This window comes from Penaeus monodon, unplaced genomic scaffold (assembly GCF_015228065.2).
Source record: "Penaeus monodon isolate SGIC_2016 unplaced genomic scaffold, NSTDA_Pmon_1 PmonScaffold_2464, whole genome shotgun sequence".
NCBI lineage: Eukaryota > Metazoa > Arthropoda > Malacostraca > Decapoda > Penaeidae > Penaeus > Penaeus monodon.
This window is the reverse complement of record NW_023654853.1, coordinates 15,711-29,619: the sequence shown is the minus strand read 5'-3', so window position 1 is coordinate 29,619 and position 13,909 is coordinate 15,711. Positions and strand designations below refer to the sequence as shown.

Below are 13,909 nucleotides of genomic sequence, written 5' to 3'. Positions count from 1 at the left end.
AATAATAGTGTCAAACGGGGTCCCTACTAACCCGGGTTTAAATCTACTCAAAATAAAAATAAAAACAATTCTCATATAACTTAGTGCCACGGGTATATTATCTTAATATTACTATCTATAATTATGTGTCGTAAAAAAAAAAATTTTTTCTATCTGTCCCACCTTGACCCCCAAATTACGTGCAATAAAGTGAAAGTAGAAACCATTTTAAAACATTTTTTATAAAAAATGCAAATAAAAAGGGCTTGAACCACTCTTCCCCAAACACCAAACCTAATCTACAATAGCTTTCATAGAATGTCTTGGTTTGTTTCTTTCTCTTTGAAGAGGATATGAACAAATTTAAAAAATTTATATGCTTCTAAAATTTTGAATTAGCTACTTTTAAATAGCTATATCAAAAAGGTTCCACAAAAGAGTGACGCTTTCCAGATTTGTTTTCCCTCGTTCCGATCGTGAAATAATCAATTTAAATTTAAAAATATGTAACCATTTTGGAAAAACCCCCCCCCCCCTAAAACAAATTTAAAGGATTTCTGAGAACTGGAGATTACTGGGGTCTTCCTTTACCTCCGCCTGGATCGGGGTATTGCAGTCCCTCAATGGTTATCTACAGTACTGTCTCTGGGGACATATTAACATGAAATTTTGAAAAGTTATTTTTAAAAATCAAAAATGTTAGTACACCTAAAATTTGGAGTGTGTAAAAGCCTTTCCCCACTCTGAAAACATCAAGCCCCCAAAACCTTCAAGTGCATAAGAGAAAAATGTAAAAGGGTTTTTTTTAAAAGAATAGAAATACCCCCATTAGAAGACTCAAACCTGGTTTACTCAGAGAACCAAACCACTAGATCAAAAAGATCCACAAAACAGAAGTCAAGCTTGATGCATATTTGTCAATCATGTTCAACATTAAACATTTGACAAGTTTACGTTTTATATTATTTTTGCCGGGTTTGGCAGTTTTTAGTATTCAATATTTTTAATGTTCTATTAATCTGTTTACACATTTTATCGTCTACTTCCAGGACCATGGTATATTATTCGTGTCCGTTTTAAGCCGTTTTTCCGATCATCCAGATTTTCCCTTTATGCTGCTACCGACACATATTTACATGAAGTAAAAGGGGGTTACAGAACTCAAGGGGTAATTAATAACTCCCTAGTAATACAACAAAAAACACTGGTATGACAATGGAATACTGAAAAACAATGGAAAAGAGTAGCAAAACATTTAACGAATTTGGTTTAAAACATATCAGTTCTTGGTTTTTGAAATCCACGATGCAGAAAGCTTACACCTTTTTATAATAAGTTTTTTTTCCTCCTTTTCAGGAGTTGTAAAAAGTTCAAGAACACTTTTTGGGGGGGTTGATGTTCAACCACTCACTTGTGTGATCTCCTCTCAACATCGGAAAAACCGACCCAAAACGGTCATCAAATCTTAAAGCCAACCTTGAGAGCCGCTTCCCGCTCAGAGGTTACACTAACAGTCCTCATCGGGGTTGAACATATTCCGGAATCTCGGCGAAAAAAACCCGGCAATCGCATATAGAAGTATCCTAAAAAGTATGATCATTTTTCATAATCTACATTCATTACCACTACATTTTACTGAGGTTTTTGTTCTAATAAAACGGGTTTTTACGTTTCGTTGTTGAGTATTTTTGTGTAATAGGGGTGGACGTAGTTTGCCCATTTAAAAAATTACATAATCTACACCTATTTATCAAATGGTTACTAAAGTATGTGGGAACTTAAAGCATACACTATACAAGTTTAAAACAAAAACTGCAATCAAAAAAGTCAGGGACTAAAAAAACTATATGAAAACTGAACGTTATTCATTTGTCTATTCCACTGTATCTCCAATGAAATTTTATTTGCACATTTCTAGGTACTACAAGATAATCTAAAACAAATTAAAAGGGTGTGATCTTCAAACCGTTATTTCGATGTTGAGATTTTGGGGAAAAAAATTCCTCGTCATAACGATCTTTCAATTTCTTTTTTTAAGTTCAGTTTGTTCAAACTACTGGTTTTTATTTTGGGTTAACGAAATATCAAAAAACCTTTTTTTTATGCGTGCTAATCCTTATTAAGTAAAATAAAAGCGTTTTTTCAAGAAAACTCTTTCTTGCCTTATACACACGCCTAAAAATCCTCATCTACCCCTTTGTTGGTCAATTTGGTTTCCCTTTATTTTAAATCTGGTTTCCCCTTTAAAAAAGCTAAATCTTTCGCCTTTTACTAAAGATTTCCGTGGGGGAACAACTCAATGATCTTACCAATTTTTTATAGCCCACTTCGGTGGGTTTAAAAATCAAATTAACAAAAATATAATGATTAATAAAAAAAATTTTTATAGTAAGGGGATGTTTGATATATATTCAAATTTTTTTTTGGTTTTAAATTTTTTTTGGATTTAAACCCCTTTTCCTCGGCTAAAACATGAAATTTTTTTTTCCATTTTTTAAAAATTATACACATTTCCCATCAAAAAAAGCCAACATTTGGGGGTTTTGAAAGCTAAAACACTAAAGTTACTATATTTTTTTCCAATTTCCTCTAAGCTTTCCTCATCCTAATTTTCATTTACTTGGTGGGGGAAAAGGATTTCTTTATAAGAAAAAAATAAAATGAAAATTACTATGGCTTCAATTGATTATGTGTGCGAGTTGTGAGGGGGCGCGCGTGCGTGTGATGTGTGCCTGTGCCCCGGGGGGTTTTTTTGGGCCGGTGTGGGGGTTGGGGTTTTTTTACAAAAACCGTTGGTTTTACTATATATTTTACATTTCTGATCTACTCTGAGATAACTCCCACCAATTTATGTGGGGTGAAATACCATTTCATTAATCAAAAATATGATAATGTAGCATAACCACCGGGGAAAAAACCCTTCATCCCTAACGTTAAAACATGGAAAAAGAATGAAACCCAAAATGTACTACACAAGTCCACCTTACTAATACGGGAACTGCGATGGGAAATCGTAATTTGTAATTAAAAATAAATGTTATTTTTGTGTTTTGAATATTTTTTATGAAAAAAAACCCTTAAGTGAAAAAAACTGCCAATTAGATTAAATGCCAAAAAGTTCTACTGAAGCTGTCTCATAAAATAAAACATTAACTCAAAAGTCGCCCGGGAAAAATGTGACCTATTTTATTTTTTGTTATTTTATTTTATTTTATTTTTATTATTTAATTTTAATTAAATTTTTTTCCCGGGTAAGTGGTTAGCCAAAAAAAGGGGTTTTTGTAAAACCCCTTTTGGGCCCCGTACCTATTTAAAATTTTTTTCCCTTTTGAATTGGGGGGAAGGGTTTTGTTTTGCTATGAAAATTCGGGTTAATTTGTAAAAAAAGAAATTATTTTGTTTTTTTTTGTGGCAAACTTACAGAGCAATAATAATAATAATAATAATAATAATAATAATAATAATAATAATAATAATAATAATAAAATAGGTCACTATTTTCCTGGCGACATTGAGTTAAATGTTGTTTACTTTTATGAGACTAGCTTCAGTAGCAACATTTGGCATATTAATCTAATTGTGCATGTTTTTCTTCACTTAAGGGATTTTATTTCATCAAAAATATTCTGAACACAAAAATAACAGTTATTTTTAATTACAAATTACGATTTCCCATACGCAGTTCCCGCTATATAAGTAAGGTGGACATGTGTGTAGTACACTTTGGTTGTCATTCGTTTCCTATGCTTTTAACGTTACGGATGAACGGTTTTCTCGCGGTGGATTATGCTATCATTATCATATATTTGATTAATGAAATGTGTATGTTCACACACACATAATATATGGTGGGAGTTATCTCAGAGTAGATCAGAAATGTATATATATTAGGTAGATCACTAACGTGTTATTGTATGTACACATACACACGCACACGCACAGGCACACATACACACGCACGCGCGCGCTCACATACTCGCACACATAATCAATTTGAAGCCATAGCTAATGTTACACTTTATTTTATTTCTATATAAAGATAATCCTTTTCACCACCAAGTAAATGAAAATTAGGATGAAGTGTAAGCTTAGATGAGAATTGTGTAAAAATATAGTAACGTTAAGTGATTTAGCGTCGAACACCAAATGTTGGCGTTTTTGATGGGAAATGATGTATAACTTATATAAATGGAAAAGCAATTCATGTTTTAGCCGAGGATGGAAGGGTTAAATCCTATTAACCAAAAATAATTGAATATATATCAAGACATTCCCCTTACTATAAGAATATTTTTTATTTAATCATTATATATTTATGTTCAAGTTGAGTTTGAACCCACCGAAGTGGGCTATAGAAAAAATTGAGTAAGACTCATTGAGTTGTTCCCCTCCACGGAAATCTTTAGTAAAAGGCGAAAGATTTATGCGTTTTGAAGGGAAACCAGAGTTACAAATAAATGGTAACCGAATTGACCAACAAAGGTAGACTGAGGATTCGTAGAGCGATGTGTATAAGGGCAAGAAAGACGTATCTTGAAATAAACGCTATTATTTTACTTAATAAGGATTAGCACGCATAAAAGTAAATGTGTTATGATATTTACGTTAACCAAATATATAAGCCAGGTAGTTTGAACATAACTGAACTTAACAAAAGAAATTGAAAGATCGCTTATGACGAGGAATATTTTTCCCCTTAAATCATCAATCATCGAAATAACGGTTTTGAAGATACACGACCCTTTTAATTCTCGTATTAGATTATCTTGTAGTACCTAGAAATGTGCAAATGAATTTCATTGGAGATACAGTGGAATAGACAATATGAATAACGCATTCAGTATTCATATAGTTTAGTTTAGTCCCCGTGCCACGTTATTTGATATGCATGTCTTGTTTTAAACTATGTATAGTGTATGCATTAAGTTTCCCACAATACTTTACTGTATACCATTTGATCAAATAGGTGTAGATTATGTAATTATTTTTAAATGGGCAAACTACGTCCACATATTACATCATATATACATCAACATACGAAACGTAAAAGCCCGTTGTATTAGAACAAAGACCTCAGTAAAATGTAGTGTGTGAATGAGTGTAGATTATGAAAGTATGATCATACTTTATAGGATCACTTCTATAGTGCGATTGCCGGGTTTCTCGCCGAGATTCTCGGAATATGTTCAACCACGATGAGGACTGTTAGTGTAATCCTCTGAGCGGGAAGCGGCTCTCAAGTGTTGTGCTTGAGAGATTTGATGACCGTTCTGACTCGGTTTACCGATGTTGAGAGGAGGATCACACAAGCTGAGTGGTTGAACATCAATCCACAAGAAGTGTTCTTGAACTTTTGACAACTCCTGAAAAGGAGGAAAAACTCTTATTATAAAAAGGTGTAAGCTTTCTGCATCGTGGATTTCAAAATCCAAGAACTGACTTGAGTGTTTAAGCCAAATTTCTGTTAAATGTTTTGTCTACTCTTGATGCCATTGTTATCAGTATTACCATTGTCACTACCAGTGTTATTGTTGTATTACTATTGCAGTTATTAATTACCTCCTTGAGTTCTGTAACCCCTTTTACTTCATGTAAATATGTGACTCGGTAGCAGCAATAACGGGAAAGTCTGGATGAGTCGGAAATCGTGCTTAACAACGGACACGAATATATATACCATGCGTCCTGGAAGTAGACGATAATAATGTGTAAACAGATTAATAGAACATTACAAAAAAGTATGGAATACTAATAAACTGCCAATCCAGGCAAAGTAATATAAAATCGTAAACTTGTCAAATGTTCAATGTTGAACATGATGTGACAATCATAGCATATCAAGCTTGACTATTCTGTTTAGTGGATCTTGTGATCTAGTGGTTTGGTTCTCTGAGTAATACGCAGTGTTTGAGTCTTCGTAATGGAGGGTATTTCTATTTCTGTTTAAAAAATCCATTACTACATTACTTCATCTTATGCACTTGAAGGTTTGTGGAGGCTTAGATGTCTCACGGAGTGGGAAGGTCTTTCACACACTCCAAATTTCAGGTGATACTAACATTTTTGATTTTACAATATCAACTCTTTCATAAATTTCATGTTAATATGCTCCTAGAGACAGTACTGTAGATCAACCATTGAGGTACTGCAATACCTCCGATCCATGGCGGAGGTAAAGGAAGACCCTAGTAAATCTCCAGTTCTCAGAAATCCGTTTAATATCATGTGTTTTAGGGGGGGTGGGTTACTCCAAAATATGTTTACATATTGTCTAAATTGAATTGCATTATTTCACCGATCGGCAACGAGGAAGCAAATCTGGAAAGCGTCACTCTTTTGTGGAAGCCTTTTTGATATCAGCTATTTAGAGAGTAGCTAATGTCAAATATTGAGAAAGCATATAAATTTTTCAATTAGTTCATATCCTCTTCAAAGAGAATGAAACAATTACCAATGTACATTCTATGAAAGCTATTGTAGATTATGGTTCTGGTGTTCTGTGGACAGAGTGGTTCAAGCCCTTGTATTTGCATTTCTTTATAAAAATGTTTTAAAATGTGTTTCTATCTTGCACTTGATATGCACTGTAGATGATGAAGTCAAGGTGGCACAGAGTAGAAAAAGATTTTTTATTTACAGACACATAATTTGATATGATAGTAATATTATAGATAATATACCTGTGGCACTAAGTTCATATGATGAATTAGTTTATATTTTGATTATGAGTAGATTAATCCGGATGTAGTAGGGACCCAGTTTGACACTATTCATTTTTGACAGAAATAACGCAACAGACATAAATGGAAACCCAAACAGTTTATACAAATCCCCGTTGGAGGGAATGGATCAGTTTTGGAATTACTGTATTACTTTGTCGATTTCCGACAACAGTGTAGGAATGCCGTAAAGCGTCACCTACTCCTATTTACAGAGGGGACGTTGGTATCCTGCAAATGTTAATAATTTGATTTAATAAATTGGAATATTTTCCCTGGAGGGAGTGGACCAATCCCGCAGGTACTGGAATACCGGGCTGATCCGCGGCTAAGTTGAAGCAGGCCCCTAGCACTTGCCCATATTTCAGAAAATTGGTAAATATATCTAAAATTAAAGTTATAGTCTAAATTAGACTATACCTTCCAGAGTGATATTAGTGTTACGTATAAATATAATTAAGATCTGAATAGCATATATCCGCGTGTACATTTAAATCGTCTGAATATTACATTTATGTGAACATGTATATCCATCGGTATTTATGGATATATGTGTATATGTGTGTGTGTGTACGCACACATCAGTATGCGTACGAACATTGAAAAAAACACGGACTTGGTAAATGTCGTATAGAATGATATAATTAATTGCGCGAGGAGCTTCTTATTCACCTTACGATATGTACAGGATAGTTTCACATATAATGCCTTGCATGTGAACGTTTTTGTTTCTAAACTTAGTTTTGAAATGTAATTGTGTCATTCACTTGGAGTTTCTTTAGAAAAGCAAAGGTAAATTTGTTATCTGTATAAAGTATTGTAGATGGTGTGAGGTTCTGAGTGTGAGCGATGGTGGGTCGGCGGGTGGGTAGTTTTAGCATACTTACCTGGCACAGGAGATACCGTGATCACGAAGGCGGTTCTCCTAAGGCGAGGCTCATCATTGCACTCCGGTGTCGCTGACCCTTGCGATTAACCCAAATGTGGTTAACTCGAGTGCGCAATTTTTGTAAGCGGGGGACTCCGTTCGCGCTATCCCCCTTATAACCTTTAATTTTTACCGAAAAGTGTATTAGATCCACTTGTCCACCTAGTCTAGTTAGTAAGTAAGTAAAGTTAAAAGAAAAGACCCGTTAACGGGGAGGAAACAAGATGGGAGAGGGGAAGGATAAGGGTGGGATCGAAAAGATGATTTAGTAAGAGAGAAAAGAGTTGGGGGTTAACCTAACATGCGGGGTAAAAGTTGGGGGCATAGCTTACAGGAGGAGGAAAGGAGGACAAAGGTCGGTAAGGGAGGCCCCGCGCCATCGGTGGTTCGCGCTGCCCTGGCACGGCAGTCACTCGCTTCGCATGAGCGAACTCACGGGTCGGCGAGGCTAACCTAGTCATCTCTTTACTTCTATATATTTGGTTAATTTGTACAACCAGCCCATTGGAAATTTTACATATAACTTGTTCGAGGATATATATATGTATTTCGTAAACGAGTTAAAATATTGAAATACAGAAAATTTCAGTTCATTATCATGGTAGTATTCATACTAGCATTAACAAATTATTTTTAGTAATCTGTCAAGCTATATGCAGGTTTTTTTGGGGGCAACATTATGGGTATTTTGAAGGGCAATGCCTTTGATTGCCATTTCATGACAAAATAGATGTGAACAATGCAAAGCTGTATATGTATATATATATATACATATATATATATATATGTATATATGTATATATATGTATATATGTATATATATATATATATATATATATATATATATATATATATATATATATAATAATACAAAGAATCGGTCTTTTAAAAAATTGCCATGTAAATGTATCGATGTACCATTTTTTCGTTACATTTTGAGAAAAACACCCAAGCGATACCGATAAAACGATGCAGATATTGAATCGCTAAAGGGATACAGGTACCAATACAAAAGCATCGATCGATATATGTATCACGATACTGCCCATCTCTTAACTAAAATGATGAATGTAAATCATAATGATATCGGAGATACTGGTGATAATATTATTGATGATAAGTTATAAAGCAATACTGATAATAATCATAATTGTAATCCTACCATTAGTAATGATAATTAGTAAATAAATAAATAGATAAAACTAGTGATAGTGATCATGGGAAGCAAAATGTAATAATGGTTATCATGGCCTTCTTAATCATATCAGTAATTACGATAACGATGATCTTAATGATAACTATAACAAAACCAATCACGGATGGGGAAGACGTAGATTATTGTGCCTCAGTGTCGTGGACATGTTTATTAGCTTTATATCTGTCACTTCTCTTATTATGTAGTTTCCTATTGTGGAAGTTTTTGCATAGAATATTTTCATTTACAATATCTACATTTGCTTTATCTGTCTGTTGACCATGTCAATGATACTGGTTATATTATGGATGATAATTTCTTTAAGAAAATTAGAAATTGTAATCCTACCAAAAATGTCGTTAATCAGTAAATTATTAATTAGATTAAAATTAACATGAAAATACTTAATAATCGTGATAATGGCCAGCTTAATGACATCAGTAATTACGGTAATGATAACCATAATGATAATTATGAGAAAACCAATTAGAAATAGGGAAGATTGTTGTTCCTCCATATAGACATTTTTCGAGCTTTCTATCTGTCACTACCTTACTGTGCAATTTCGTGTTGTGCAATTTTTGTTTGGAATATTTTCATATATAATTCTTTATATCTATCTAGCGCGGAGACTGGCCCTAGTGTTGTGTTGTATGCTTGTGTTTGTGCTTGTTAACCTTGAATATAATTTATTGATTTTCTACCGAAAATGAAGCGTGTGGTATTTCCAACCAAATGCGTACTATCGTTGGCGAATGAATTAGCAGTTTGTATATTTATGGCAGTGGACATACATTTCAGTTTTCATTTCATAAGATTATACGCAGACGACTCAGTCATTTTTTAATTTTTTTCGGCCCTGGAAGACCGAACCAAAGCTCTTTTTTTTAGACTATCTTTATTACGATCATATTCTTATTGTTCTTTTGTATATATCATTACTAATATAATTGTTACTAATACACCTAATATACTTGTTACAGCTTCATTTTTTTGTCTTTCTAAAACAAAATGTCTTTATTATGAGAAATTTATTAAAATAGAATTGCATTTACTTTAGTTACCTCTATGATTCATACTATCAATTTTCTGTTTATCCTTCTCCCTCTTTTCGATAACTTTTCACTATTTGCTATTGACTGAAGTAAAATATCAATTGATTTCTCTATACAAATATAAGAAGAGTTGCTATAAATTGTATTGAAATAATATACAATAATTGATATACAATAAAATACCAACAGCATCTGGTGTTCCCAGGCGGTCACCCATCCATGTACTGACCAGATCCAACGTTGCTTAATTTCGCTGATCGGACGAGAAGCGGTGCTTTCAACGTGGTATGATCGATGGCGATTATATATTTAACATTAACCAGTTTTATTTCAGTGTTCATTGACTTTTCATAAAAACAATGCGTCTTTTGTTTTTGCATCAAACTTCATTACAATGACGTTCAAGCCATCAATGTAACAATCGTCACTGGCGGAGTACAGGCAATTCTAACTAGGTCAGCTCTTTCTTTGTGCACGCTGGTCCTAAATATGTAGTTTCCTATTGTGTAAGTTTTTGTTTAGAAAATTATCATATGCAGTTTCTAGATCTGCTTTGTCTGGCGCGGAGATACGAGAATGTTGTGCTGTGTGCTTCTCTTTGTGACTGTTATCCAGTAAATATAATACATTGATTTCAACATTCATCTAACGAAAGTGAAATAAATGTGTTTTCTGAAAATCAAACGATCTACAGAACCAAATCTTCAAACCTGATGCCAAATATATTGCTAAAATTTAATTGTGATATATATATTATATATATATATTAGTATCAGAAACTTAATAAAATGTTTAGAATGGAGAATTGCATTTGCTTTTGTTACATCTATGAGTTCTATTCGTTTTCTTCGCTCCGACGGCGATGATTTTTACTCTATTTCCATGGACTGAAGTATAATTTCAATTGATTTGTTTATATAAATGTAAGAAGAGTTGCTAAAATAGTAATGAAATGCTTAGCATATTTAGTTTATATAATAAAGTGCCAACAGCATCTGGTGTTCCCAGGCGGTCACCCATCAAAGTACTGACCAGACCCAACGTTGCTTAACTTCGCTGATCGGACGAGAAGCGGTGCTTTCAACGTGGTATGATCGTTGGCGTGTGGTGTTTTAACATTAACCAGCTTTAATCAATACTCATTTCTAATGAATATTAATATAATGTATCCTTTGTTTTTGCATCAAACATCATTACAATGACATTCTAGTCATCAATGCATTAATCACCACTATTGGAGTATAGGCAATTTGAACTCAATTGTCACAACTTTTAAGCACCTTTAGTAAGCTTCTTCCTTTTTTTTTGTGCAATTCTGTAAAGAATGCAGGGTACACAAGTAATACATAATATATTGAATAAATAAATTTGTGTACACACGCATCCCTAACTCTCACATCGTTACTGTTAGTAGGAAAAGTTAAATATTATAGATAATAATAAACAGAAATTCAGATTATTATTGAATCTTGAGTGCTTTCATATAACTTCTTGCTATTACTGTGTCTCTTCTTTTGTTGGTATTATCAATATTTGTAATTGTATTTGTATAATTCTTCTTCCTAGTAATTTTGTCATTATCACTATCATTAATCAGTCTTTAAACATGTGATAATTTTTGCTTTCAAAAGCATTATTGTTATGGTACTGACAATATTAATGATAATTTTTAAAAAGTTATAATAAAAGTGTTGTTGATAATACTGGTTATGACTGTAATCCTACTACTAATGAGAATTAGTAAACCAATAATTAGAAAAAACAATAGCATTGTGACCAAAAATATCTTAATGATACAAATAATTAAGATATCTATGATCATGATAATTATAGCTAAACCAGTTGCCGATAGGGATGAAGAGTAAATTATTACGTTACAAGGTCGTTGACATGTTTTCGAGCTGTTTCACTTATCTTAATATGTAGTTTCCTGTTGTGCATGTTTTTTTTTTTTTTTCTTTTCTTTTCTTTTTTTTCTTTTTTGAATATTTTCATATAGTTTCTAAATCTGTTTTATCTTGCTCGGATATTAGACAGCGTTATACTGTGTGTTTCTCATAGTGATTATCCCGTAAATATGATGTATTGTTTTCTACACCCATCCGAAAAAAGAAATAAATCTATTTTATATAATTCACCCGTCCTACCATGATAAAAATAAGAATCTGTTTTCTATAAATGACCCGCCCTACCATGAGTTAATTAATCAGAACTAAGATGGCCTCTGTAAACCGCCGCTTGGGGTGACATATAACATACTAGTACAAGAAAATGAAGAAGTTAAAGAGCGTTCTTGAAAAATAGTAAAATGAAGATAACATTTGTGTTTCAAGTGGTCACCCATCCGAGTAGTGCCAAACATACTTAACATATGTAATAAAATGCCAACAGCATCTGGTGTTCCCAGGCGGTCACCCATCCAAGTACTGACCAGACCCAACGTTGCTTAACTTCGCTGATCGGACGAGAAGCGGTGCTTTCAACGTGGTATGATCGTTGGCAAAGTATTGATAAACGTTAGCCACTTTTCTGTCGTGCTCGTCATTTTTATACATCCTAATATAATGTATATTTTAGTTTTGCATCAAACTTCATGACAATGACATTCCAATCATAACATTGAGATCTTTTCCATAATGTAAACATCAGTCACAATCGACTACTATCGGGAGTATTGGCAATTCTAATTATTGTCACCAGTTTTTTGCACCTGCTGTAAGCTTTTACTAATTATTGGGCTGTGCAACTTTGTAAAGAATACAAGATGTAGAAGTAATGATAAGAAATTGAGTAATATGATATTTTATATGATTTTTAATGTGTACTCATTCTACTGCATCTCTTGCACAGAGATAAACGATATAGCTAACCATAAGCAAAAATACCGATTATTATTGAATCTTAAATTTTGAGTGCTTTCATAAAACATTTTTGCCGCTATTGTTCTTGTTATTATCTTTTTTTTTATTTGTTTCGTTATGATTATTACTAGCATTTTCAATATATTATTCTCATCATCGTTATTGTTATTAGATTATGATAATTACTGTCATTAACATAGTCGTTGTTGTCATGATAATGGTAATAACGATACTTAAATGTAAATATAAATCATAATTAGCATCATATCAAAGATACTGGTAATAATATTATTGATCATAATTCGAACAAAATGTAGTATCATTGTTGATAATGATTACCCGAGCAGTAACGATGATTAGTGAATTAATATTTCGACAAAATGAAATATAGCAATTATGGTAATATCACTGTCTCTTGGTAAAATGATAATACTAACCGCATAAAGAAGTCATTTAGGCCCTCTTATATGTAGTTAAGATCATACAAATAAGAACATTTGTTTTTACAGTGGTTTAGCCTTTTTTTCGTGGCGGAGTATTCTCGACTCTCCATCCACAATGGGTTCCTTATCCTCAGAAGTTATTTTCCCTCGTGTGTGAGCAAGTTAAGAGTGGCTATGCGAAAGGGCTCTAGTAGAAAAACAGCTAGGATGCGACTGATGCACTGAACGAATGCACCGTGCTAATAGACGTGTCTGTGTTACGAGTTGATGGTCAACATACTTAGTAAAAAAAAATACATACTAGATTAATTGAGGTAAAAAATACTAGATTTATGGATTTCTATTAACAAACACAGAAACTCAGGTCACAGTGAAAATTCTGGACCTACGTTGGCAACACTGATTAGAAATTTGTTTTATATCGCTTATTATGTAGGAATCGGTGATGAAAAGAGAAAAATATGACTAGAGAATTGTTAAAGTTACAATTGCAAACAGGATTTGAATCCCAAATCACCATTCCTGTGATTAGTTGATCTTTATCATATATCTCTAGAAGCATGACTGAGATTTATTTACGGAAAAGAGAATCATCATGAGTAATCATCGCATGTTCCAGTTTGCATAAATGAATAGTGACCCTAAATTAGATTTGCTTGCCTTAGTGATCATGTGGTACTGCATGGAGAGTAAAGAAATTTCCAACAAAAGGGAGAAAAAGTCAACAGT

The 13,909-nt window shown here is 33.2% G+C and overlaps 6 non-coding genes and 2 pseudogenes across 6 annotated transcripts; 3 read left to right on the top strand and 5 right to left on the bottom strand.

Annotated features, from left to right (window-relative positions):
- Positions 1-1,381: 1,381 nt before the first annotated feature.
- Positions 1,382-1,579, bottom strand: LOC119570331. The gene has a single exon (XR_005228402.1). It is a non-coding gene; the product is annotated as a small nucleolar RNA U3 (small nucleolar RNA).
- A 628-nt stretch (positions 1,580-2,207) lies between these two features.
- Positions 2,208-2,317, top strand: LOC119570333 (annotated as a pseudogene).
- Positions 2,318-4,311: 1,994 nt separating this feature from the next.
- Positions 4,312-4,429, bottom strand: LOC119570332. The gene has a single exon (XR_005228403.1). It is a non-coding gene; the product is annotated as a U5 spliceosomal RNA (small nuclear RNA).
- A 665-nt stretch (positions 4,430-5,094) lies between these two features.
- LOC119570330 lies at positions 5,095-5,298 on the top strand. The gene has a single exon (XR_005228401.1). It is a non-coding gene; the product is annotated as a small nucleolar RNA U3 (small nucleolar RNA).
- Positions 5,299-7,577: 2,279 nt separating this feature from the next.
- LOC119570338 lies at positions 7,578-7,740 on the top strand. Its single transcript, XR_005228405.1, has one exon. It is a non-coding gene; the product is annotated as a U1 spliceosomal RNA (small nuclear RNA).
- Positions 7,741-10,056: 2,316 nt separating this feature from the next.
- On the bottom strand, positions 10,057-10,175 carry LOC119570336 (annotated as a pseudogene).
- Positions 10,176-10,859: 684 nt separating this feature from the next.
- LOC119570334 lies at positions 10,860-10,978 on the bottom strand. The gene has a single exon (XR_005228404.1). It is a non-coding gene; the product is annotated as a 5S ribosomal RNA (ribosomal RNA).
- A 1,280-nt stretch (positions 10,979-12,258) lies between these two features.
- Positions 12,259-12,377, bottom strand: LOC119570329. Its single transcript, XR_005228400.1, has one exon. It is a non-coding gene; the product is annotated as a 5S ribosomal RNA (ribosomal RNA).
- Positions 12,378-13,909: the final 1,532 nt, after the last annotated feature.